Source organism: Armigeres subalbatus, chromosome 3 (assembly GCF_024139115.2).
Source record: "Armigeres subalbatus isolate Guangzhou_Male chromosome 3, GZ_Asu_2, whole genome shotgun sequence".
In the NCBI taxonomy this organism is placed as follows: Eukaryota; Metazoa; Arthropoda; class Insecta; order Diptera; family Culicidae; genus Armigeres; species Armigeres subalbatus.
In genome coordinates, this window is record NC_085141.1 from 140,065,778 (window position 1) to 140,071,777 (window position 6,000).

Genomic DNA, 6,000 nt, shown 5'->3' on the forward strand with positions numbered 1-6,000 from the left:
TCAATATTTTGAAAATAAAACATGTAGAGAAACTGCTCTTTGAATTCATACCATGTACCCAAATCAAAACCATTTGAAAACAAAGAATTGGTGCGCAATTTGTTTTACTTTTCATTTTTGTGAGTTTTTTCAGCAGTGAGCACGCCGGATAACAACAAAACACGACACAAATTGAGCCTAAATTGCCTGTTTTGCGAATGTTATTGATATAGGAGCATGTTATTAATAATGGAACAGATACCCTAATTAATTAAGTTTTGGTCAAAATGGCGACGAGTGAAAGTTAAAAATAATGCAATGCTGCTGGGCAAAATAGATGCTTTAAGTTGTGAAAGCTGAACTTTGGAGAAAATCCATTCACTTAACACATTCCTTTCATCATGTGATTCTTTGAGGAGATTCAAGGTGGAACCTTTTCTGAAAATTACATAAAAAAATCATTTAGTTGTATAGACATTCAAAACAATTGCAGTTAAGTCAACATTTTTTTTGTTCGGGATGAACCATTGAACCTTTGCATTACACCCATGTTATTTGTTTTGTGCATGTATTTCTGCTCCATTTATATCTATTGAGAAAAAATAAGGTAGTTGTTTTTTATTCAGATATTTCTCAAACTTAATGTTAGGCTTCTTTAGATTGAGGTACATACCGCTATATATACCCTTCGAGAAATGGTGGGCAGTGTAGTTCGCCTCCGCGTGGTACCCACTGGAAATGATGGTCGGTCAACACTAGTCGACATGACCAGTCTTCTAAATGAGCTACACACGAGGAAGCGCGGTAGCGCATTGAGGCTGACGCCAGTAAGGTCTCAATTATGGTTCTGGCAGGCACATCAAGGATATGTGTATGGACGAATTTCGCGCCAACCCTTCTATGGAGCTGGCAGTACCATCTCAGAGTCGAATGAAATTTGGAGGGCATAAAGATATGGTATTTCTAAGCCACTCTGCATACTTAGTTTTTCAAAAATTGTCAAGAGTAACTAATTTTTTTTTAAATTGATGTTACTCTAAAATTACGAGACCTACAAAAAACTGTTGTAGGCGGACTGTCGTGAAATTCCCTGAAGTTTTTTGAAAAATATCCAAAAAAAAACCCGATTTCAACACTAAAAAAAATTGTTTTAAAAATGAGAATCGATATTACAAAAAAAACCTCATCTCAGAATCGATGAAATTTTTTTCTGCAGATAGGTATTTTAATTATCTAACTTTTCTGGAAATAATGATCCTGTGACATATTTAAGGAAAAAAAGATTTTCTAACAGAACAATTTTTTATGCCCATATTAAGTGAAAATTTATGAGCGTGTTTTATGCCTACAGCGCCAAATGTAGGCTAAGCAACCTATCATCAACCAACGACACATTTTGGACGTATAAAAATTTGTTTAGGAAGCAATTTAGCATAATCTAACATTAATGTGGACCATCATTTGAAAAGGGTTTATATTTTCTTTGACTTTTTGTATCGAAGTAACGTAAAAACAATTGGGTTCACAAAAAAACAAATAATTGCTTTGAAAACGGGCAACATTGGAAACGAAACTTAAGTGATATTTAATTGTACCCAGTCATTGTTATTCCCAGCGTTTGTTTTATTGAATTAAATAACCGTTGAATTACCTGAAGATGTCGTACGGTGCATAATTTGAAAAAGTCTTGTTCATTCATTGCTGCCATTAGCTGCGAGAGAGAAGCCAGCTCACTGACAGATCGTTTATTTACTATGTCTTCTTCTTCTTTATTTGTGTGGAAACCGTGGAAACTCAACAAATCAAAGTAACATTTCATAACGTCGGAACCAACATTTTCACTACAATAAAAACTTTTTCGAATTAGCTGTTTTTAATGGTTATGAACTTCCTAACGTGGAATAAAACCGATTTCTCATAATACCGAATCATTCACATGGATAATTACGAGTTCAATTCACTGTAGAAGATATAAGAAAAACATAAATTGTCCATAAATTGGCTATGACCATTTGAAGTTGCATCGCAGTGTTTGGTTCGCGGTGACATTAGGATGAACGTAAATAAAGCGAGCTGTCTTCTCTCTCTCAGCCCATTAGTACCTGTATATAAACTACATATAGGGTTAAACGTCCTATCGTTGTGGTATGACCTAATGTTGTGGTAGTGTTTAAATAGCCCATTCTGGATATAATAGCATCACAAACATTTGTGGATCCGTTAAAACTCTTCGAATCAACCACTAGAACACCTTCTGTTTGACGAAATTCCGTTCAAAATGATGAAAAATCAACCTTTTTCATTAAAAAATTGCTTATTCCTTTGAGCCTGTTATTGCGGTAGTGCTAACGTCCTAATGTTGTGGTATCGCTCTCCATAAGAAATACAGGCAATACCGCAACAATAGGACTGACCTTCAAAAAATATCGCAACGATAGGCAACTGCGTCCTTTTATTGCGGTAGGTCGTTTTACCCTATATGAAGTTTAAAAAATCATGCTATGAAAAGACTGTTGTCAATGAGAATATATCTGTAGAAGCAAATAAAACATCTAGTTTTTATCGTAGTCTTTGACAGAATGTCATTTATTTAGCTGTCCAAAGTCAAGGCCTACTTACAAATTCCTAATAAGTTGTTAGAGTCTATTTATCAGTTAGAGTCTATTTATCATTTAGTCAATCAGTTAAAATTCAAAATGGATAAATCAAGTGCCAATAAATTCCAAAAATGTTGTGCAAATATTGGAAATCCAAATTGCACTCGCTCCAGAAAACTGAAAGGTGTATTGGCATCAATTATTGAAAAAGTTAAATAATTAAAATACCTATCTGCAGAAAAAATTTCATCGATTTCTCATATGAGGTTTTTTTTTGTAATATCGTTTTTAATTTATAAAACTTATTTGTTTCAGTGTTTCGGTTTTGTATTGTTTGGATATATTTCCAAAAGAACTTCAGGGAATTTTACGACAGTCCGCCATACAACACTTTTTGTAGGTCTCGTAATTTTAGAGTTACATCGATTAAAAAAAATGTCTTCCAAACACCCCCTCCCCCCTACCCTCTCCCCCCATCAAGTTGGTCAACATCATCCATTAGTTCGTCTAGTGCATTGCCCTCGGGGGTTACATTTTCAGAGCTGTCGAAATCTTCGAATACTAAAAGTGATTTTACAACATCTGGATATTCAAGTGATACCTTCTTTCGCATTCTACTTTCTAGATTTATTGAACTTATCAAAGGATCAGATGAGTTCATAGCTCGAATAAAGACGTCATGTAGATTACTGTTGCTGGAATTTTAAATTTTAAATTTGTCTTTTAAATCAAATAGGTAGATAATAGTTTTTAGGAAAATAAATATACCTGAGTATATATATAAATGGCACATGAACAGAGAATTATAAACAATTCGCGAAACCATTGAAAACTTTTTAGTCCAGTTGGGTCGATAACGTTTCTATATGGAATGATAATTTTTGGTTTGTTTTTACCCATTTTTATCTAAAATAATAATAAAGTGTGTAACCTTTGTAAGACTTAATTTGACATTTAACAGTTCCACCTTTAAAGCAGTATTTGATTAATCACAAAAAAAACCTTTTTTTTCGAATTCGTGCCAAAATGACGCTCATCCGCAGCTGAATTATCGTTCCGCAGATAGTTAAGACCCTAAACTAAACTGTGGTGGTGGTCTCTTGAGACAGCTCGGCCCTGCTTGCTAGATATAGTCCAACTTAAGCAAAAAAAAACACATTTTCTCAATAATTACTCATTTTTACTAACTTTAATCACGCGCATAAGCTCAACAAAATATCTAAATCAAAATCAAAATAGACAATTATCTTTCCAACGCTGTATTAATTCCCCAAATTGAACCATTATTCGCTGAGAAATTTGCATTTGTTTGAAATGCATTTTTTCTACAATTTTCACAATTTTCTTAAGTCTGATGTCTGTGGCACAATGAGTTTTCATCGCAGAGGGCTGAAAATTTGGGAATCTAGGTTTGAACTATCTGTCTATTAAATGGTATACAAGACAAGTCATTCAAAGCAAGTCAATTTTTCTATTTTTGGCCACCACTTTCCCCATAGTGCGGCGGGACCAGAGAAGATAGCCAAAAGTATCCAGACTGAGGCCCTCTCCTCCCCTACCGGTGTTACTACGGCCAAAGAGGCGACTGACTCTGCTCCTACAGCCAGCGAGGGTAAGAAAACGTCCATCACGAAGCGATTCAGACGCGCTACCATAAAGGCGAAACGTCGTCTGGATGGTGTACTGGAACCCGAAGGGCGTGTGTCCAAGAAGGTGAAAGGCACCAAACCGGCGCAAGAGCCACAACCTGGCCCAGCCAGCCATTGGTACCCGCAAAAGGGGATACAAATCCCTGGCAGCTGGACGAGAAGCGGAAGTCGAACACCCCTCGACCCGCAAAGAAGGTGAAAGACAAAGGCGAGGCCTTGCTGGTGAAAACCGACAAGGACAAGTACGCCGATGTCCTCAAATCGTTACGAGCGGCCGATAGCCTATCGGCCCTTAACATTTACGTGAATTACAGGTGGAAAAAAAATCTACGTGTATCATTCGATGTTGCTCACACATGCGTCACGTACTAAAAATGTTGTGCAGATTCAACTGGTCTTGTCCATCCAATTTATTAAATTTGCCAGATTTTCTTAATAATAATTACTCGTGTATGCAATTTTCCAATTCATTCGTTTTCTAAGCTTATCACGTTTTCAAATTGCACATTTTTATGGGGCAGTACAACTTCAACCAAAAATTAGGATGTGCGATACACAATTTGCCACTTGAACGGTTACACCCAGAAAGTTTTATTGAAAGTAGATAAATAAGAAGAATAATGAAAAAAGGCGTCATGTAAGTGTTATTTAATTTGTAGAGTAATAAATAAAATAAATAAATAAATAATATAATGTTCAACCAGAACCAACTTGATAACTTGAATACCCACGCCAAACCCTGCAAGAACCTTGTCAAGTCCTTCTCGGTCCACTCATACTCTTCGATAAACCACTTTGCACGGCCTTGCTCAGCCTGGAATTGTTCTGCCGTTTATTTTTATCGGGCTTTCTGCTACTCTCCCATTGTGTGCGAAATCCGTCCACAAAGTCATGCGTCATGGATCCCACAATTTTCGCCATAGGGAACTGCCCCGAGGGATCCTGTAGCATTCCGCCACCGCCACCTGCGGTAGCTCCTAAAAGTGGTTCGGATCCGGGAGCAACTATCGGTGCACCCGAACTGCCAGCACCCGTAGCGCTTCTGGCCAAGCTGTTTGAAAACGAACGCCACGCGCCAACCAGGTTTTCGACGATCGCCGATGAGGCTGATGCAGCTGGTGAAGAGTAGGTCGATGCAGGCGCTACGATTGGTGCAGCTGCCCCGACTGTTGGTTCTCCTCCTCCTCCCGGGGCAATGATTGGTGCCTCGTTGGACGGTGCGGAGAAAGAGCCCGGCCTACGATTACGGAATCTTCGAGGGCCTCGTGGTTCGAGGTCACCCTGCCTGGTGGATCCCGTGCGCCGACGAGCCCTTGGAACGGGTATGCAACGATCGCATGTACATATCGAGTCGTCCAATCCTTCGAGAGCGGAACCAAGCATTTCTTCACGTCTCCGGTTCGGTCTGTTGTTGTTTGGTCTTCTGGGACCATCAGGTCGAGGTCCACCAGGCCGTGGACCTCGACCTCTCATGATTTCGTCCCGGATATTTGCGATGGCTTCCGATGCGGCCTCTGCCGGTGCTGGCGGAGGTGGTGGAGGAGCAGCTTGAACCAGATCAATTGGAGGGCTGGCCAGCTTTCGAATGGCTTCCGTGATGGTACTTCTGACGTGGTTGAACGATTGTCTGCCCGACTGAAGTAATTTCTCCGACTGCAGGAGGGGGTTCTCGGATCCGAAGAGCTGACGTTTGTGCACTGTTTTTGGGTGGCATTCAGGGCTTTTGGAAATGTTTGATAAATGAGGGATGAAAACTTGTTAGCTTGAGGGTGAAA